The sequence below is a fragment of the Petaurus breviceps genome, unplaced genomic scaffold (assembly GCF_028583685.1).
Source record: "Petaurus breviceps papuanus isolate PSGF00001 unplaced genomic scaffold, PetGlider_PUasm1.0 90459, whole genome shotgun sequence".
NCBI lineage: Eukaryota > Metazoa > Chordata > Mammalia > Diprotodontia > Petauridae > Petaurus > Petaurus breviceps.
The window spans coordinates 3210175-3232637 of NW_027187259.1; positions in this window are offsets into that span (position 1 = coordinate 3210175).

Consider the following 22463-nt stretch of genomic DNA (forward strand, 5'->3'; position numbering starts at 1 on the left):
GCCTTTCTAACTGCAACTGCCATTGGATTTCATTTCTCTTCCCATATCCTTGATTCTTGTATCATTGAATTATGACCCCTTCAGGTTAAGTCAAAGTACAATGATGTCTGTAGTCTCCTCACTCCCCTCTGCCAATTTTTCAATGAGAGAGTACATGGGTGTGTTAGGTGTGGTTCTTGTGAAGAGAGGTGGAGGGGGGGAGAATGGCTTGGGTGAGGATGTATGAGTGGACTAGAAGATAACTAAATGGGAGAGGCTTTAATCATAGTGTCTCAGTAATCCCCACAGGTATGTTCTGGATTGAAAAGGGTTGAGAAACACTAATCCCCTTCTGACTACACCAGGGGTAAGTCATGTTCCCCATATATTCCTCACCTGTAAGGATGTAAACAGATCTAAACAACAAATATAGTCTAGACCAGGACTGGGGAACATGCAGCCTCCAGGCCACATAATGGCTTTTTAGGTCCTTGGGTGCAGCCTTTTGACTGAGTCCAAGTTTTACAGAACAAATCCTTTTATTAAGGGGATTTGTTCTGGGAAGTTTGGATTCAGTTAAATGGTCCCACATGAGGAGCTAGAAGGCCTCATGTGGCCTGGAGGCTGGAGGTTCCACACCCCTGGTCTACACAGTTACTATTTCAGAAGATAGCAATATCTTGCCCAGTTCTATTCGTTTTTGCCAATGGATCTTCAAAGAATGGATGACATTGTTTATTTTCCAAGAAAGAAGTTAAGCCTACTTTAGAAATGCCACTAGCATCTGAGAGAGTACCCAATTCAATGCAATCAAAAAAGCATTCCTTAAGCTCCTCATGTGTACCAGGCACTATTCTGGGAACCGGGAAGACAAAGATCAAAAAGTTCTTGCCCACAAGAAGCTTATGTTCTGTCAAGCCCAGTGGGTAGAATTGTGAACCCAGCCTTTGAAAAGTGTTGAACAGTGAGTTCTGTGACATTGGGAATGATGCCAGTATTTAAGAGTTTTATTTAAGTCCAATCTTAAGTGTTTTTTAATGATATCTCATAGGGTTCTGCATATGGTCCATTGGCTCTCTGAGTGGTAATTTCTTCCTATAAATTGTCTCTTTGGATAATATTTTTGTCATTTAATTATCTATTCAATGTAGAGATGAACACTTATGACCAAATAGAATAAAAGTATATAATCTAGGAGCAGAAAAGGTCAGGATTTACAGTCACTTGCCTCTCAGTGTGCCCATAAAACAACCCAAGTGTGTAGAAATTATAGTCCCAGAAGGGATGCTAAGGGAGAAGCACCAGAATGTAGCCTGAAATCCATCAGGCTTACTGCTATCCATGGTGCTGAGGATCCCTGAAGTTGGGAAATAGAAGTGGATTTTCTGTCACAGAATGAAATATCGATTAGCATCTTCCATCTGTTCTTTAAAACATTGACTCTAATGTCATCAAGGCACTGATGGAATATGTTCATCTCCATCATGCTTGCTGCCTTAGGGAATAGCCATCTGCAGAGACTTTCTTATTCTTGACCACATAGAGGACTAACAACAGTTTAAAGCTCAATTGCAATTTTAGAAGACTTGCAACTTCAACCCATTTTGTATTAAATCATATGGTAAAGTTCAGTCTTGCTGGCTGACTGTGTGGATGAATACAGGCTGATGCAGAAGCGTCAATCCTGTTGGGTTATAGGCTGATGGCTCCTTATTTCCCAGTGGGCACAAGCATTTATTAAGTGCCACATTTGATGACATCTGGCTGGTTAAATTGTTCTTCAGTCAGACTCTATATTGTCTGATAGGCGACTTTTCAAGGAGAATCTTTTGGGTCAGGTGATGTGGTAGGGAAACAAAGGGGATTGCTGTTTTCTTCTTTCAGAGTTATTGTTGAACTTTTGGGGATGCTAGGGCAGAGAGATTAGAGGAACACATGACAAGATTAGGAATGGATTGGATGGATTATGTTCTCTCAGAATTCTCAGGTCCCTGCAGTGTTTGCTATATTCAGTTCTTAGGGGAAAGGCAAATGATAAGGAAACATACTCACCTAAGAAACTGAACCCAAAACATGTCTTCTGGGGCTCAGGGTGCATGCTGCCCAAACTTCTCTATTTTCTTCATATTGGTCCCATATTGTGGGATTTAATGTTCCAAATGGCAAAACTTAGAGGATCCTTGGTCAGTGAAAAGAAAAGATAATAATATAATAATAAAAGATGATAATAAGGTAGGCAAATGGAGCCAGGCATTTAAAAAAGAATTTTGATAAAAGCACAAAAACAAAAATGCACTTTAAGTTAGCCTTACATTAATAATGGCATTTCCAGTCTTGTCTCATCTGCCCTGGGATCATTTTGCATTTTCTTTTTAGTTCTTCCTCCCGTGGGAAAGTCTGACCAGAAGCAGCCAAAGCTATGTCTGAAGTTAGGGGCATGAGTTTCCTGAGTTGATGATAAAGAGAAGCTTTACCAGCTTCATAGTTTTGCCATGGACTGGTCTGGATGGGAAGGACACAAAGAAAGTGGAAGACTAAGCCCATGCCCCTGGGAACTTCATGCCATCTGTTCTGATCTTATGATTAAATGGAATCCAACCAGTGTTTATTGAGTGCTTACTATGTGGGAGGCACAGTGCTAGGTGCTGGGGATACAAAAATTAAAACAGACCCTTGTCTCAATAGAGTCCCTTGAACTAAAACTTTGTTTTACATCTGAAGAAGCTGATTCCTAGGACATTTAAGTAACTTGTCTAAAGACACATGGTAGCAGTCAACAGAACTGGAATTTTGATTCAGGTCCCTTGACTCAAAGTATGGTGGGTTTTTCTGCTATGCTCCATTCTCAGGCAAGGATGTCACATGATTGCAGTAGTTTGGAAATGACTGGGATCTGACACCACCTTGTCCATTCTACAACACACCCTCCAATGTCCACTTCCACCTGTCTTTGTATCCTGAGCTCTTAGCACAGCCCCTGGCAAACAGTAAGCACTTAAGAGCTGCTTGTTGATTGATTTGATTGATCTAGCCTCTGCTTGAAGACTCCCAGTGGAGAGGAAGCCACTTACTCCACTTTGGGATAGGTATAATCATTAGAAAACGTTCCTTCCCGTCTCAAATGCAGGGAATACTAGAGAAAATGAAGTGACTGGCAGACATGTCCATTGGCTGTCTGTACTACTAGCAGACTTACTACTATTTGGTAATACTTACCTACTAAGTAAGCTTGGACTGCCTCTTATCCCACTGGCAATAGCTTCCCAATCTACCTGATTTGGGGATTCCTTCCAGTGGTGCAGATAGTAGGTAACCCATCTGTGCCTGAGAATACTAGGTGATTCTTGTCGTATTCTCCCTTAAATTGTCTGTGGGCCTTTGCCCATGCTTCCAGAGACCTTTCTGTAGCTCTCTTGACATTCGTGGTATATGGGCAAGGCACATGGGCTGTCCGTGGTCACCCCTTGACCTCAGCACAAGACCCTCTGTGTCCCATAACTCAGGAACATGCAGAGGCTTAGAGTTTACCCTCTTGACTGGGGCAGAACTTTTAGTCCTGATCACTGGCAGAAAACACTTGATGCTCAAATCACTGTGATTTTCCTGAGGAAAACAGTATCTCCCCCCATCTTGACCTCATGAAAAAGGGCAGCTGAGCTTTGGGTCTCCCACTGTGTGGAAGCCCCCCTCCCACTGCCCCAATCCCCCAGTTGAGGTTATCCTGACAGTCTCTGCCTTGAATCCCAGTCATCAATGTCATGTCTAAGCTCTGCAGGGAAGAGAGAGGAAGTGTAGCACGAAGATGGATTGCCCTTCCTTTTCTGTCTGGTAGGCCATGCCACGGCCTTGCCTGTTGGCTTACCTTGTTTCCTCCTGGGATCTCTTTTTTGTCTTCTAAGGCCTTGACTTATTGAATAAGAGCTGACTTTTAACTTTGAACCTCTCTCCCCTCGGTAGAACTGCCTGAGTCAAAGCATATTGCTTGGGGAACTTATTCCCTAATTAATTTTCTCTTTTCTTTCTTCAGCTTGAGAGTATGGTAATAGGAAGCTATTCAGCAAGACAGTGGTTCTCTTTAAGGCCTGTCTTTCAAGACTCAGTTCAAATCCCAGTGCTGCCACGGAAGCTTTCCTTCATGAATCACTTTCTCCATGGGCTAGCCTGATTTATCCATGGGCTACTCTTGTGGTCTCCTCAGCTAAAACACAAACTCCTTGAAGGAAAAGACCTTTGCAAAGGTTGGAAGTTTGAGTTGGAACTTTGCTCCCTCTTACCGGTATGACCTTGGGCAAGAGAAGGAATCTCTCAGAGCCTCAGTTTCCCAGGGGTTTGGATTAGGTGACTTCTAAGGTTCTTATAGCTCTAAATCAATGTGATCTCTTGGGATTTTCAAAATAGGCATAAGAAAGGATCCTGATTGGCATAAATGCAGATGTGTATTGGTGACTAATGCTCTGATATTGGAGGGAATGGACAAACATTTATGTAGAGTCTGCTGTGTTCCAGGCACTGTGCTAACTAAGCACCTTTAATCCTCACAACAACCTTGGGAGGTAGGTATTATTATTATCCCCATTTTACAGTTATGTAAACTGAGGCAGACAGAGGTTAAGTGATGTGCCTAGGATCATAGAACTAGTAAGTGTCTGAAGACAGATTTGAACTAAAGACTTCCTGACTCCAGGCCAGGATCTATATGCACTGTGCAACCTAGCTGCCTCTTTTGGAGGAAGACATGGAATAAAATGGATTGTCGGATTTAGAACTGGAAGACACCTTAGTCCAGGGGTGGGGAACCTGTGGCCTCGAGGCCACACATGGCCCTCTAGGTCTTCAAGTGCGGCCCTTTGACCAAATCCAAACTTCCTAGAACAAATCCCCATAATAAAAATGATTTGTTCTGTAAAACTTGGATTTGGTCAAAAGGCCTCACCTGAGGACCTAGAAGGCCACGTGTGGCCTCAAGGCCGCAGGTTCCCCACCTCTTATCATTCTCCTGATGAAGAAACTGAATCCCCAAGAGTTCAGTGACTTTCCTATAGTTCCACAGGTAGAAGCTGTAAATAACAACTGAACTAGGTACCCTGTCTCTAAATTTCTTGCAGCTTCCACAACACAGCAGTGTTAAAGGCTAGGATTTGGCATAGAATTTGCTTTGGATTGTAGTCTATGGTTTTTCTCCTTAGATTTTCCATCCTAATTATATTTGACTTAAGCTAATATTGAATTAATGTTCATTTCTTGATCCCGCAGCCGCTGACGCTAGGGAAAAATGACTCAGAGGTACGCGAAAGGTGGTGACTGCCTGAGATTGATTCACAAAGCAGAGCATTGGAATGAGCCCAAGAAAATATTAGATGGGAACGGTTACAGTAGCACTTGGGTTAGCCGTCACCCAGACAACTGGTCCCCTACAACTGGTGCGCTACTTAATCCCTGAGCCTAAGTCAGGGGGAGCCTTAAGTCGGAAGGCTAGGGTCATTCTGGGTCGACTAGTGGTCTTTGAGGTCATGGGGATAGGGAAGGCAATGATGGGTGGCAAGCCCACATTTCCCCTGGAGCTGGGTGGCAGACACAAACCTACCTGAACAGGATCTCCTTGCCATACAAGACTGCTGTTTGGGTGCAAGGGATAGTGTCTTGAAAGGAAGAAGCAGAAATCTGGGAAGATCCAAATAAAGAGGAGATAACCCAGGGTGGGGGACTATGGAGAAGAGGACTAGACATGGCATCTGGGCCATCCTGAGCTGCCGATCAAAGCTCTGAACAGCCTCTTGGTTATGATGAGCCTCTGAGATTTTGAGGCTCTTCCAGTGGCCTATAGAGAACCAACCTGGAGCTACTAGGGGCCGGGCTCAAGGCTGCCTTGGTTTCCCCACTTTGTGGCATTAACCTGGATGAGGCAGAGCTTCTCATCTATGTCTGTGCCAGGAAAGAGGAGAGTGGGGTTGCATGGTTGTGCAAATATTTCAGATGCTTTTGCATTTCCTTTTCTGTTCCATTGAAATGCTTTTGCTGATTCTGTATTCTTGTTTGTCTAGGGTTCTGTTAGCAACTGAGTTTCTGTAAATAACTGAGCATCTAGAGCCCAGTCTACTTTAGAGGCCACTGGTTTCACAGTAGGATAGCACTGAAGCTACTTGGACCCACAGATACAAACCCAAGTCCATGAGCTCCTCGTAAGTACCATTGATATAATAATCCTTTAAGGTTTATAATCACTTTATATGCATTATCTTATTTGATCTTCCCAATAGCTATTATCATACCCATTTTATAGATGAAGAAATAGATGCAAAGGATAACCCAAGTGGTTATGGTCACACAGCTACTAGGTGTTTGAGGCAGGAATGAAACCCAGGTCTTTCCTGACTCCAAACCCGTCACTCTTTCCATTAGGTCACATTGCCTCAAGCAACTGTGACTTGAATCTCCACTGACCTGCTCTGATGCCTTGTCATGATGGAGGTAGCCTTGCCCTGTGGAAGACTGGGGCAATGGAGCTCAAGCTTGAGCAGTGGGAGGCTACCATCCTAAAAGAAGAGCCAGCTCCATGTGGGAGCATCAGCCCCAGCTCTACAGCAGGGCCTGCCCTCACTATAGCACAGCAAACCCTGAAGGTGGAAAGGTCGAGAGGTCACGCTCTTAGGGGGTGGAAGGAGGTAAATTTGCTTGTTCTTTCTAATTTGTCCACTAGTATTCAGAACAAGCTCTAGCTGCTTCGCATTGTAATTAAACTGAGGATTTTGAAATGTTCCTCTTTCCCGAGGGTTTATGAAACTTTTAAAGTGTACAAAGTCTCTGAGAAAGATTTACTTGTTCATCCAAGATCTGGCCCTCAGCTAGAGTTCCCAGAGGCAATCTGATAGTGTTTTTATGAGATGCTCATCAGGCTAATGGTTTTGAAGTACAGGCCCCTAAGCCTAGAGCTGGACAGGACCCCAAAGGTCATCATTTTACAGAGGAGGAAACTGAGGCTTGGGGAGGGAATGTGAATTGCCCAAGATCACACATATAGTAAGCTCCAGAAGAAGGATTTGAACCCGGATCCTCTGACTCCACTCACTGTACCACTAACTGCTGTTCTTAAGTCTAATCAATTTACTAAGCATCTACTATACAAAGCACTTTGTTGGGCACTGGGTATGCAAAGATAAATATGGCACCATCCCTGCCCTCAAGGGGCCTAGAATCTCCGGGGGAATACAACATGTAAACAGGTGATGATAAGAGCTAACAGTCCTATAGTGCGCTAAGATTTGCAAAGAGCTGCATATGCATTATCTCATTCCATCCTCATTTATGATCCTATAAGGTAGGCACCATTATAATCCCTATTTTACAGATGGGAAAACTGAGGCTGAGAGAGGTTAAGCAACTTGCCCAAGTTCACCCAGCTAGCAAGTATCTAAGTCTGGCTTTGAACTCTGTCTGTCCCCATGCTGCTTCCCTATCTCCAGATAGGTGTGTTCCATATCATTGGAGGAAGAGAGAATGAACACTAATACTGAGAACACCAGGAAGGTCTTCCTGTGAAATGTGGTAGCTGAGCTGAGCTGAGCCTTGGTGGAAGGCAGGGATTCTGTAGCAGAAGTGAGGATTTTAGGGAAGAGTACTCAGGCAGGCACTTTAGGCTGGAATGTAGAGTGTTGTGGAATGTACAAAAGGAAGTGACATGAAAGAAGTATGAAAAGATTTATTAGAGTCAGATTGTGAAGGACTTTTAAATACTAAGCTGAGGATTTTTTAAAAAAATATCTCCCTGAGGCAATAGGGAGCCATTGAAAGTTCTTAAGGGTGATGACACAGCGAGACTTGTGCTTTAAGGAAGATGATTTCAAAAGCTATTTGAAGAATGAATCGGAGGAAGGTGAGGCAGCAAGGCCAGAGTCTAATGAGGAGGTTATTGTAAGAGTCTAGGAGAGACATGACTAGAGCCTGAAGTGGCAGGCTGACCATAGCAGGCATTGGAAAGGAGGCCTATGGAAGATCTTCACTGAAAGATCCACCAGTCCAGATGGACCCACACTTGGGGCCTAACCAGGAGCATTGTCAGCCTAGATAGTCACCCTGCAGGCATGGGCAGTCAGGCAGTCAGCAGCTTCTGTTGTGACAGGTGCTGGGGAACCCAAGGGACTTATATTCTGGGTGGGAGATGAAGGGAAAAACATACACATATGTGAGGTGATACCAAACCCATACAAAACAAGTCCAGATAATTTTGAGGGGTCAGAGGGATCAATAAGGGCTTCATGTAGGACACAGGGGTGGGGAACCTGTGGCCTCAAGGCCACATGTGGCCCTCTAGGTCCTCAAGTGCAGCCCTTTGCCTGAATCCAAACTTCCCAGAACAAATCCACTTTATACAAAGATTTGTTCTGTCAAACTTGGACTAGGAGGTGGGCATTGAAGCTGAGCTTTGAAGGAAACAAGGGATTCCAAGGGTGAGAAGAGAGAATGTTCCAGGGATGGGGGAGAGTGAGCACAGAAGCATGGAAAAGGGAGCAGGGAGTGTCATGTATGAGGAACAAACATTTATATAGCACCAACTATGTGCCAGACACTGTGCTAAGCATTTGGCTTTTTTTTGGTTTGGTTTTGGTTTTTTACAAATATCTCATTTGATCCTCACAACAACCCTGCAAGGTGGGAGCTGTTATTATCCCCATTTTACAATTGAGAAACAACCAGAAGTTAAGTGACTTGTCCAGGGTCACACAGCAAGTAAGTGCCTGAGGTCAGGTTTGAACTCAGGTCTACCTGACCCCAGGCCCAGCATTCTGTCCACTGTGACACTTGGCTAACCCAAAGAGTGATGATATATAATATATGCCAAAGTTGGAAAGGGAGGCTAGGACCAGAGTTTTATAAGTCAAACAGAAGAGTTTATAGTTAATCCTAAAAGTAGGAAGCTACTGGAGGTTATTGAGTCGTGGCATGACATGATCATCTGTAAATTGAGCAGCTATGTAAAGGGCAGAAATTGAAGTGGGGAGAGACTTGAGGCAGGGAAGGCACTTAGGAGGCTATTACAACAATCCAACCCATTGCCTCAGTCATTTGAGATCCATGATAGCTTTGCCAATGGTCCTTTGACCTTCCTTTGGTCTCCATTTGCCTGAATATGGCATTCTTCTGATATCAGCCATGGATGTGGAAAAGGCAGCCCTCATCCCACTTCTGGGACTTGGTAAAATCTCCAAAAGGCTACACACATAAAATATGTGCTGTGACACAGTTTGATTGTCCCAGTTTTACTCTAAGTATAATAAACCTGGAAGGAAAAGAAAACTCTTTCCAGAAGGGTATAACATAGATTTTTAGAAACCTTCAGGAAATGACAGATTTTGTTTGTATTTTTTTAAACTGTTCATTTTTATAAAATTGCTGCTGGTGAGTCCCCATCCCTAACCCTCAAGTGAAGGCCTAGGTCTAGAGTTCTTCTGATTTTACTATTTAGCATGAGAAGCAGTGTTGTTTAGTGACTAGAGAGCTGGGTTCAAGTCCTATGTCTGACATATCCTAGTCGTGTGTCTCCAGGCAAATCACTGAGCTCAGAGCCCCAGGCTACACTCTAAGACTAAGGTGCAGAAAGGAGCCAAGCTGCACTGAGAGAGGGAGTTAGAGGGAGTCTTGCCTGAGACATCTCTATGCCAGTGAAGTCAGAAGTATAGTCCCTATTCCTAGCCACATAGTCCAACATTTCACCTTTCTCTTTTGGATGCAATTGGACATGAGTCAAGTGAACAGAAATACAACTCCAGATGAAGTTGTTCAATTTAATCAGCATTTAGTAAGTATGTCCTACGTGCAGGAGACACAGAGACAAAAACATGAAAACAGTTCCTGTCCTCAGGGAGCTTACATTCTCCTGGTGAGAAACAACCTGTACACAGATAAGTAAATGCGGAGAAATTAGAATGAAGAAGGCCTAACAGTTGGGGAGCAGGGAAGATCAGGAAAGGTTGCTTGAGCTGAGCCTTGAGTCAAGCTGATGATACCAAGAGAGGGAGTTAAGGAGGGGAGCACTGGACACATTTGGCTGGACTGTAGGCCATCAGAAGGTAGGCAAGATGGGCTAGAGGCAGATCGTGAAAGGCTTTGGCAACATGGAGGGGTGTCCTGGAGAAGGTGCTTCCTTCTCTATCTCTGTGCTCTGTCAGCACCCACCCCCCAGCACACACCCAGAGGACACAGCCATGAAGCAGAATGCAAACTATCAATGGGCTGCTGCTTGGGCAGGATGTGGAGCCATGGGCTGGGCTGTCTCCAGCTTGCTTCTGTTTACAGAACAGGAAGAAAACTTTTCACATGGGACCCTTCAGTGTCTGCTTACTGAGGTAGAATCCATCACACACTGCCTGAGAGCCAGTAAATGATAGCCTAAGAAACGAGATAGGCTTCCTATCAAATCCCACTGATCTTCAAGCAAAGGCCAGTGTTTACTGAAGCAGATCAGAGTTAGCCCTTAAGTCCTCTCAATAATGAATCCAATCCGCTGGCCCAGTGCACAATCTTCCTATTTCCAGGGTTGTAGTCAATTAGATATGCTCCAAACAGATTTCTGTGCATACTGTTAGCTACGGACAGAAACCCTTAGCAGCAGAGTATCTCTCCCCTTTGAAAAACTCTGCATTCACATCACTAGGGATGCTGCTGAAATATCATGTCCAGATTCCTCCTGTCCTTCCTGAGGCCTTGATAGTCCCTAAATTATTTTGGGGCAGTTCACTCTGTCATTGCCAAACTCCTAGAAAGATTGGTCCATGTTTCTTACATCCATACTCTCAGATTCCATTCACTTCTCAGCCCCCTGCCATCTGGCTGCTGATACCCTTGTTCTGAGAAGACAACTCCTCCTAGATTGGCAATGATCTTCCCTTTGAACTGATGAGCTTTTCAAGGGTCTCATCCTCTTTGGCTCCTTTGAAGCACCTGGCATCAAACACTCCTTCTGGACACTCACTATTCCCTTGAATACACAGTGAATGTTTAACAACTGGCTCTCCAAAATAATGTATTCACAATGCACTTGTTTAATCTCCATTATTAACATTTTCTCCTTTAGTCTAGACAATCAATTCAACAATAAAGCAATCCCTGACTTGTAGTGTTTCATATTTCTAAAAGACAAATTGAACAGTCAGCTCCTTTTGTTTTTGGTCCTCTTCCTCTTGTCTATTTGACTGTCCCTCTGTTTCCCTTGCCAGGCTCTTGCCCACCACCCAAAGCTGTCCTAGATACTCTTCTGTCTCTAGGTGATCTCATCAGTTCCCACAGGTTCAGTTATTTCTAAATAGGTGACTCCCAAATCTATACATGCAGCACTCCTCCCATTCCTGGACCCTGCATTGCCAGCTGCTTGTTGGATATCTGCTAACTCTCATTTCATTTGTGTGTAACGATGCCCACAGATTAATACCATGTATGCATGTTACATATGTATATAATTTATAAGTTAGTAAATAAACACCTCTTGGGATGGGTGCTCAATTTTTTTTACAGTTAGGAATGTGAGGTTAGGAGACCATTACTATAAATCACCTCATCCAATACCCTCATTTTACAGAGGGGGAAGCTGAAGCTTACAGAGGGGATGAGACTTAACCAAAGTAGCCTGTCCTAGCAGAGGGAGGAGGGATGCATGACAGCCCTTTGGAGTTATGGAAACATGGCACACAGGTAGGAGATAAGAACCAAAGGTGGCCTAGTTAGTTCTGGAGGAAGCAGACTCCGGTAGGGGGGAGGGGGGAGACTGCCATGAATGAAGAGGGCTGGGGAGCTTAGGAGGAGGGGCAGACACACTCAGCTGCTTCACACCTCTGCTCTAGGTAGGCTCTGACCATAGAGACCTGAGCATGTGCCCTATTATAGCCTGCCCTCTGAGGGGAAATTCTCCCTTGGGTAGACTAAAATTCAAATGCATCTCTGTGACAGGAGCTACTAGTGTGTTGAGTACTATGTGTGTACCTGTGTTTTATGGAGCCTTAACATCGAATTCCTGATGATATACCCTTTTGTGCCCCAGGAATCTTCCATCATTGTCATCCTCTTCCTCATCATTAATACTTCCGTAGCACTTACTATGTGCCAGGCACTGTGCTCAGGGCTTCACAAATATTACCTCATTTCAACCTCACAACAACCCTGGGAGTTAGGTGTTATTATTATCCCCAATTTACAGATGAAGAAACTTAGGCAGAGGTTAAGTGACTTGTCCAGGGTCACACAGCTACTGCGTATCAGAGACTGTATTTGAACTCATGTCTTCCTGACTCCAGTATCTCTGCCAAGAAAACCCCAAATGGGGTCACAAAGAGTCAGCCAGGACTGAAAATGACGGAACAACAGTAGCAACTTTCCCACTTCCGGCCCAGGGCTCCATCCACTGAACCACCTAGCTACCTATCACAGCAAAATACAGCTAAGGAAAGCACAAACACTTGCCTCTTTCTGATAATGTATGCCTCATCATGCACCTGTAGTCTACCACCTTCCTCCTAAGGTGTGGGAGGCACCAGCAGCCCTCTAAAGTCAGAGTCAGCCAGTAATTTCTGTAGAGTTAAAAAATGTAAGAAAATATGGGAAACTGGGGAAAAAACTAATCAGTCCCTAAATGAACCTAGATTCAGTGACTGACCAGGGTCCAAATTATGTAACAGATTCTAGAAACCATTGCAAAAAGAGGGCTTTGTCATCACAAGACTTTGGAAATTTCATTTATCAACTTAACCTTGGCAGAGCCCTTATTCAAAAGGAAAACAAATAGCAGACAGGAATGGGGTAGATCGGCAGGGCTGGGTTACCTGGGAGGAGAGAATCCTTTTGATTTAAAAATATATCTGGATAAAGACATCTCAGCAAAAAAAAAGACTTATGTCTGTTCCTCAGTGCTTTGAACACTTGCTAGTTGAAGTGCTAAAAATAGCAGGATAAAGTGACAAAACACAGTATTTATCGTCCCAAAGATCACATGTATTTTTTTAAAAAATGGTAATGAGACCAGCTGTCCTTTTGTACAAAGCCTCTTCTTTTGCATTTGGTCCTTGAAAGTTACCAAGGGGGGTCTGGTTGGAGCTGAGTACAGTCAGTCACACTGACAGTCTTTTCCCTTTGAGGGCTCAGACAGTTCCTTTGGTATTCTGAGGGTGCTGGAAGGCTCAGGCTGTAGGGCAGTGCTTGAAGGGGGTCCTGGGGGTACAAGGTGGGCTGGCTGGGTGGTCCTACAGACTGGTCTTTGGTGGAAGCTGTGTTAAAATTGGTAGGCAACAGAAACAGCAGACCTCCATTCATTCCTCCCTCCCTCCATCCGTCCGTTAGCATTTATGAATCACTAAATATCAGTCACTGGCCTAGGTGATGGAGATAAAAGACAGGATGGAAAAAGACTGTCCCTTCAAAGGCCTTCCATTCTCTAGTGGGGAAGCAACATGCAGATCCATGACAGGAGGCTGCTTTGGGGGCAATTCTAGGAGTCTGAACTGGTTCTGTCATCCAGGTTAATGTGTCCATTCATACCTATCAACAAGTAGGCTGAAGATAGCTTTTCTTGTAGGTGTGATATTTACTAAAATGCTCTTCATGATGACTTTGGCAACAGAATTTAATCAATCATTTTTCCCAACAACTTGTGCCTTGAGAAAGTCCCCTTCACAATGGAGGGCTGGTCTGGAGGGCCCGTGCCAGCTCTGACTCTGTGCCGTTCTTTGTGTGGGGCATGAGTAAAACACTTTTCCTATGTCTATGGAGATTAAGGCTTGGGACAATAAAGCATTCCAGCTGCCAGAGAGTCTGTTAGTGAATTTCATTTACCAAGCCTGCCTCCCACCTGCCCGCCACCCAATTATTTTGTACCTACTTTTTTCATTTTGAAAACTTAAAAAAAATTTTGTTCAAAGATAACCTGTACAGTGAGTTGGAAATTCATTTCCTTTTTGGGAGCATAAGACTAAATAAGCCTAGATAAAAGCATAAGAAAATGGACAGTAATCCACATTTAGATAGTGCTTTACATATATTTTCATGGGATCCTTGGAAGCCCCTGAGGTTGGGTTCTATTCCTATGCCCCCTTTACCCTGAGGCTCAAAGGGGCTGAGTGACTCACCCCAGGTCACTCGGTACTGGCAGGCTAACTGTGGGCTTCATAAATGAACTCAGGGGGTCTTGACTCCCAAGCCCAGTCCCCCAGGTACTGTGCTAGGCTGCCTCCCTAGAGCAAAAGAACAAATGGATGAATTGTGTGTGTCTACAGCTGTCTAAGACCTGGGTGACTAGGCCTTTTAGTCTGAGAGGCTTGAGCCATAGGAGGAAATGGTTCCTGCCTTTCATCTTTCCTCCCTCTTCTTCAACAGCTGTTCCTTTTATATGGGCTGGGGGCTGGGGAAGGATACTGATAGTCTTCACTTTGGAGGTGGGATTAAATGATATGTTTGTTCCTTCCTTTGATGATAGTACCTCCAGTGGTCATGAAAAACCTCAAATAATCCACAGACACTTTACCAGCGCCCACATCTACTTATATGTAAAGCCTTGTGTTTATGCTGGGGGATTGGAGGGAGACAGACATTGACAGACAGCTGTCCTAAGGAGCTTGTGATGAAATAGGAGAGAGACTGAGCATGGATGAAGAAATCAGAATGCGCAAGCATGGGGATAGATAGACTAGATGAAGTGATTACTTTTTTTTCCCCTTGCTGTGATCCCAGAATTTTTTTTAACCTACTGTGGGCAGGTTGCAATGAATATCAAATAAGGAATTATACAGAAGAAGTGGTATAAAACATTTCATCAGACATGTATTACTGGGGAAAAAAAATATGGGCCAGTCATGTAGAGAGAGGGACAACTGATGGACAGCCAGCGTGTTTCATTGGTATTCATGTAATATCAAGTCAAAGACCCCCAGCCTACTATGTGTACCTCCTATTGCAAGCCTAAGGGAGGGCGTAAATGAGAATGGCCTAGCGTGGAACAGAAATATGTCAATAGGCTGGGAGCAGGCTCCACATCGATGAGAACACAAATCATTTGGACCATTGGATTATCGATTGTCTGATGACTTGTCCAGGCAATGATATCCGAGTCTCTTTGCCTGTCCTTTTCACTGGAGGTATAGGGCTGGGTTTGAGGGATTCCAAGAGGAAACGTACAACCCAGGGAGTTATATGTTGAGTTTGTAAGAATGTCCAGTTAGGCCGGAAGGATTATTCAATTATCACAACTGCAGGAGAAGATAAAGAGCACGCTGTGGGGACATTAGGCCTAAGTCTTCTTCCATGAACTCAGTGAATCTTAGTTGTTTATAACAAGTGAGATGACCATTTCACAAAATAGCTTAAGGAAGCATAAACCTATCTGGAGTGCTTGGGCCTAAGTAGAGCAGGGCTCCTAAATAAGGCTGGAAGTGGAACACCCTGAGGTAAGTGCTTGCCTGCTATTTGGCCATGAATTTAGGACATGCTGATTGGATTTGTGCTAAAAGCCTACCCATCTCCTGCCCAGTACTTTGCAGCATTTGTTCCAATGGATCACATTGCTATCTCCATCCCATTTCTGTCTCTCTTCATCATGGCCTAATCAGATACTGATTTCTTATCTGTCTTTGGTCCTTAGCCCTTGGCATCCATCGTTCCTTCTTTATGACCACTTCTTGGAAGCTTAAATGGAGATTTTTTTATTTCACCCAATAATGAGGGTTTTAAAAATTCTCCCATATTCTGAAAGACAGATAGCTTTATCTTTGTGTGATTCCATAGGGCAGATTTGTTGGAAATTTATTCATACAACAAACATTTATAAAGCACTTACTATAATAATAATTACAACACATTTTTAGAGCACCTTCAGGCTTACAAAGTGATTTCCATACCATAAGGCAGACAGTACAAATGTTGTCATCCCCAGCTACAGATGATGAAACAGAGGCTGAGATAAGAGAAAAGACTTATACATGGTCACTCAACTAGAAGGGTCTGGCCTGGGCTTCCATTGCAAATCTCTTGACTCTGAATTCAAAGCCTTATTCACCGCATCAGCTTTCTCCTACCACATGTGAAGCATGAGAAGGTGTGCACTCTCACCCCTTTGCTCCATTCTGCCATAGATGGTTGAATTTTTTCACCCCTTTAAATAAGCAGAATAAAGCTCTTTGCTTTGTAGATAATGTGAGTATCCCTCATCTTAGGGCATTCGGTATGTACAATTTTAATTGGATGACATTTATAAAGGGCATAATGATATATGTCCCCTTTATCTCTATTTTGAACTCTGAGACTTATATAATTTGAAGGGAGTAGCAGTGGCCAGAGTTGGATAAAACCCATAGAATCCATTTAGGGAATAGAAAAATGTCTCCAGAGTTGCACTTTTTCCCATCTTCTCTACTTTTCTTTCCTTGTGTAGTTCACAGGATCATAGAAATTCAGACCTGGAGGGACCATATAAAATCTAGTTCAGTGTCTTCATTTTGCCAGAGAGAAACCTTAGGCCAGTTCTTGGAATGTTCATTACTTTTCTCAATTGGACCTGCTGGTCTGGTTGAAAGCTATGCATTTCTATCTGGCCTTGGTCTCCTCCCCTCAACCCACCAGTTTTGAAGCTCTCACTCTCTTTGCAGCTGTTAGGGCATTTCCTCTTGTCTGTCTCTCACTGTGTGTGTACGTGCAAGTGTTTGCTTATGTGCGTGTGGACATCTGCTCATGTTTCTCTGCCTTCTTAGTTTGGGTTTTAGTCACATTTTCCCCCCAGGAAAATAAAACTATTCCCTTACTGTGACAAAGAGATAGATTTCTCTATTTCTTGGACATCCCCAGGGCCATGATACAAAATCTGAAAAAAAATCCTATTTCCTCTTAATATCAATCTTTTTCTATAGGAATACATCTCTAACTTGACCATAGAAACCAGTAGGACAATATAATTCGACATACAGAATTCTGAGTGACCCTCCCCGCCTCCTGTTTCAGCATCTCCATTTGGTATGTCCAGGGATGCCTGTAAGTGTGCCCAGTTTTTCTCTTCCTAAGCTCTTATGCAGCATTGGAAGGAGCAGAGGGGCCAAGTATTGAACAGCTAGAAATAGTATTAGGGATGATATTCATTTACATTATGGAGGCAGGAGTCCTTGAATGGAGCCCTTTTTCCATCTTCCCCACTTTCCTCCCACTTTCATGCTCAGTTTTTGCCAGACTATAAGAATCATGTTCACATTGCAAGTTCTTTTTGAAGTCCCAAAGAGTTTCTTTGAGATGACTCCCAGGTCGAGGAAGCTTGATCTTTTATGCGTCCCTGCCTCCAGAGCAAAGTGAAGGACCCTCTAGGCTCCTCTTGGGAGCACATACCCAGACCACTTCACATTTTGTCTATGATGTTGTCATGGGGATAGCAGCCTTCAATAAGGTGAGGGAAAGAAGACACACAATGGTTGTCTCAAAAGAAGCCAGATAGTAAACCCATATCTCCATATTAGACAAAGTATTTTCTTATTTCTTTGAAGGTCAATTAACATGATCACTTTGGGTAAACCACTTAGACTTCTCGATTATTGTTTAGATGCAGTAGGGCAAAAAGAGTATTGAACTTGAAGCCAGGATAACTGAGCTTGACTTCCAGTTTGACCAGTTACTATATAACCACTCTGAGCCTCAGTTTACTCATTTGTAAAATGAGGATAATGCTCCTTCTTCCTACCCCTGAGTCATTATGAAGATCAAATGAGACAACGGATGGGAAAAGAATCTTGGTTGGTATTTCTGGAAGGCTAGAGTCAATTCTTGGGTCATATCTTCAATCCCCACTATTACTAGGCAGCTCCTCGATCTATAGCAGAAATTGGTCTTGGACTCATTTTCCTTTTCAGTTTTTCTAATAAGGTACATGAAATAATTTGATCTTAGTTCCTTCTAGTTCCAATTTTGCCATTAAGCATGCCCTTTGCCAAATCCCTTCTCTTTTCTGGGCCTCAATTTCTCCTTCTGTAAAATGAGGGTAATATCTCAACAATGAAGTTCCTGTAAGGTCAGAATGAGATCAGATGTAGAAGCAATTTGAAAGGTAAAAAGTCGTTATGTAAGTGTGATGCCTGTTGTTGTAAAAAGAACCAGTGGGGCAGATGAGATGGAGATGGATAATTGGGCAGAAGGTACAGTCAGGGTTTGAGTCAGGAGCTGGAGTTTGGTGGGGAGTCGAAAGAGCATTAGATATGAACTTGAAGGAATCTGGAAGTTAATTCTGGCTCTGTTCTTCCCTAGCTTTGAAGATTGGGGTAAGTGTCTTCCCTTCTCTGGGCCTCAGTTTCCCCATCCATGAACTAAGTATATTGGATTAGATGATCTTTAACTGCTCATATCCTAGGGAATGAGCCCACTGAAATCAAAAGGCCTAGGGACAAACCCTAGAGGCATAGAAAGCAGAGCCCCCAATCTTAGACTGGAGTGAAATCAGGCAAGGGGAAAAGCAAAGTCCCCAGAGGGAAAGTACGGATGATACCGGGAGGCAAACCAACAGAGACTCCTGGGCTGGGTCTCTTCGAAAGAAGCTGGGCCTGATGGCTCAGTTTCCAGGTTGAAGAACTCTAACTGGTGGAGTCTCAGATGTGAGCAGGATCAAGCTGAACCCTGATCAAGAAAGAAAGTTGCTGCTGCCACTGCTGGGGCAGCCATTGGCCTAACAAGGATAATGCCACTCCTCAGGAAGGGAGGGGCTTTCTTGGCTGATATATTGACATAGAGAACCAATGTAGTTGGGATTCAAAGTGTATTCAATTTATAGAACTCAAAATATAGATGAATGAATGAATTAATGAAAAAAATTATTAAGTGCTTACTATATCCCTGCCCTCAAAGAGTTCACATTCTAATGGGAGAGACAGCATATCTGGAAGGTTTCAGTTTCAGGTCACATGGAAAAGTCCCATGGCCCTTAGGGAGTAGTGGCAAAGTATATGGTAATGTTTCATCTTTTGTGCCATTCCCATTGATAAAAATATTATCAGTCTCTGATGTTAAAACCAGTTGACAGTGCCAAGCACTTAGTTGACAAGAGCTTTCTTTTCAGGGTCCTTTGTAGCTGTGGCCGTAGCCCCTGCAGGAGCCATTGACTGGCTTCATCTCCTCAGGGGCTGCCTCCAGGGATCATGGCATGATCCCTGGGTTGGAAGCAATGCCAAATGATGTTTCATGGCCAGTGCAGACTTAGCACTAGACCCTTCCCTGGACTTTGGCTGCCTTCTCTGCTGGCTAATATTTATACTCTCTTCTTCATGGGATCATTGTGCCCAAAGAGTCTCGAAGAACTAAAATATACTGTCGTTGTGATTTGCTTAGCAGCTACATCCACTGGTATGCCAAGGGCAAGGTTAGCCTAGAGGTGAATAGGAGGCAGAGAGAAATCATGGAGTGCCTTCCCTCACTAGAACACCTTTATCCAGGTGAAATAGGGGCCATTGAGAGGTCCAGGACAGTGTGCCTATGTGTGTCTGTGTGTTTCTGTGTGTTGGGTGGGGTAGGGGAGCTCTGGTCAGATCACAGAAAAAGTATCATGTTCAGTTCTGGGATGAACATGAAAAGGTAGAGAGTATCCAGAAGACTTTGGGGGCTAAGTGTTCGAGGGGCTGTCTGTGGAAATGGAAGCTGACCTGTTTGTTTTGGACCCAGAAGATAGAACCAGGAGCTCTGGGCAGAAATAGCAGGGAAGTAGATTTATATGTGATATAAAGAAACATTTCTTAGCAATTAGGGCTGCTCTGAAGTGGACCAAGCAGGGGGTAGTTGGAGGGCTTTGTGAAGAGGTTAAATAAACACTCATGGGTTATGTCATGTCCCAAATGCCTCCCACCCTGGCCCAAAGGAACTCTTGCAGCATTGCACCAAGGATCATCTGTGCCCTTGGGTGGCAGCAGTGGTGGTGGCGGGGGTGGTAGTGGGGGTGTGGGGGGGTGGGGGGGGGCGGGGGTGGTAGCGGGGGGTGGCGGCTGGTGAGGGTGAGGGCAGAGAAGGGTTGTCAGGCAGTCTGCCCCAGCCTTGCCAACTGGCCGAGGATTTTAGGGACTGACTCAGTGGCCATTGCTTTCTTGGAACTAGCTGAAGATACTGCTGCCTTGTTTTCCCTAGTGGGGATTGTAGCCACCACAGCATGTAGCCTTCTTCCTGAGCCCAAAGCCAGAGTCTTGCTCATGGGTTGGTGGCCTGCATTTGCTCTACCATGGCCCTGGGATAGCTCTGATAACAGGGAAAAAATCAACAAAACAAAAAACCCATCCTAACGGAGCTGACAAAATGAGCGTGGATCTTTTAAGTTTCTTAATTCATTAAAGTTAATATCAGAATGGATTCTTATCTCTCCCTGCCAGCCAGGAAGCAGCTTCCTGAACAGGACTCAGACTTACAGTACTGCTGTTGCCTTGTGGCATAACAGCTCCCTCCAATGGCCACATTCTGAAGGCTGCCTTCCAGGCTCCCACACTGGGAAGGCCGCTGAGACACCATTTAGACCCATTGTCACCAGCCAAAGGCTTCCCTCTTCCACACCCCCGAGTGGTCACTCAGTCTTTGCCAAGACTTCACTGAGGGGAAAGCACTTCCCCAAGTTCTGCTTGGGTGGCTATGGGGAATTAATCTTTACTTCTGGAAGAGGTACATTGATTATTTGAATGGATCTGTGATCTCATCAGGAGAGAAACTCCTTCCACACCTCCTCTTCCTGGCTGATTCTTGGTCACATGTTTTTCCATAAATCCTTCCTGGGGGATCCATGCGGTTCCCTAGAGGCCCTAGGATACATTTGCCCTTGGGGGTACAAGGTCCATTCTTCTTACTATATAACTGATACCTCCTTTCCTTGTCAAACATATGCTCATTGGAGCCTTTGATAACTGCCTTGTGTGCACAGATCCTCATCATTGGAAAATACTGCCATTTGGGACAGCTACAACTTTTGTTTTTCTGAAATCATGTTATTGAATAATAATAATGATAAAAACTGGTGCTTATGGTGCTTTAAGGTTTACAAATACTAATGTTATCTCATTTGATTCTGACAACAACCCTGTGAGGTAGGTTTTGTAATTATCCCTGTTTTATAGTCGAGGAAATTGAGGCTGAAAGAGGTTGAGTGACTTGTCCAAGGTCACACAACTTATGAGTGTCTGAGGTAGGATCTGAACTTTGCTCTTCCTCACTCCAAGTCCAGTAGTGTGCCTACTGTACCATCTAAGTGCCTCAGAGCTATATAGCAAGTCCCAGTGAGGCAAAAAGAAATTCACGTTCTAAAATTTCAGAGGTGGCAGGGAGATTACGGGTTGTCTAATCTAATACTCTCATTTTACAGAAGAGGCAAAGGGGGGCCAGAGAAGGGAAGGTGCTTGTCTAAGTCACACAGATACAGTCACAAGCTCCGGCTTTAGAGTTGTCAGTGCTGAGCCAAGATGAGAAGCTGCCCACTTAAGTGCTGTCAAAATTCTTGGAGAACCTGGAGTCAGAAGCAGGTAAGAAGGAACTGAGACCCAGAGTGTAAAGGAACTGTTTGATGGTGACAGTGTGTTATTTCTTACTGTATAAAAAGCAGCGAGGGCCCCGAATTCTGCTGCTAGAGTAAATAGTAGATTCAGCTGGTTTTCTAAGCCAAACCCAATGGTTAAGGTCGGTTGGTGGGTGACAGGTGTGTGTATGTAGCAGTGCCTGCTTATTTATTAACCTGAGAACATCCTTGGAAGGAACTTTTTTTAACAACTTTGAGGACATTCTCATGTTAGTATCACCTTTGGACAGAAGCTTCCATAGGTACTGGTAAAGAAAATTGCTTAGGATGAGACTTTAGCCAAATGTCAAATGCTACTGAGCATGTGTTGGTTCACAAGGGTATCTGTCTGCTGGTGTTGAGGAAGGCAAAGCTATCTGGCCCCCACTCCTCCCCAATGGGCATTTTGGAGGGCTGAGAGAGTGCTCCATGTGACCCAGTTTTTGAGGGGGTAAGTCCTGCATTCTGACTTCATGGGACTGTGAAATGTTTGAGCTGCAAGGTGCTTTGGAGGCAGTCTTGTCCAGTTCTCCGTTTTATGGAAGGGAAAATAAGACCCCCAGAGATGAAGTGACACACTTCGAGACCCACAGGGAGAAAGTCGAAGAGCTGGGATTCTAAACCAGGCCTTTGGATGCCAAGTTCAGGGGCTCTTTTCATGATGCCACGATTGGTCTGGCTTGTGCTGGGTCTAAAAGGAAGCATACAACTGAACGTGCTTTTTCTCACCCAGCCCTCTTCCCCTCAAGTTTTGGTGCCAGAGAAGAGAGGAGATGTAACTGCCTGCTGGCTCCTTCTAGGATGCAGGTAAGAGGAAAACCCAAAGCTGCTTAGATGCTAAATTGTACATATCCTTGTCTGCTAAGGCAATGGATCTTTGTGGCTTCTTTTTGCAATTCTGTATAGCAGATGGAATATTAGCATAATATTAGGGCTTCTGGGACTTCATTTCTTCAACTAAAGGAGGAAT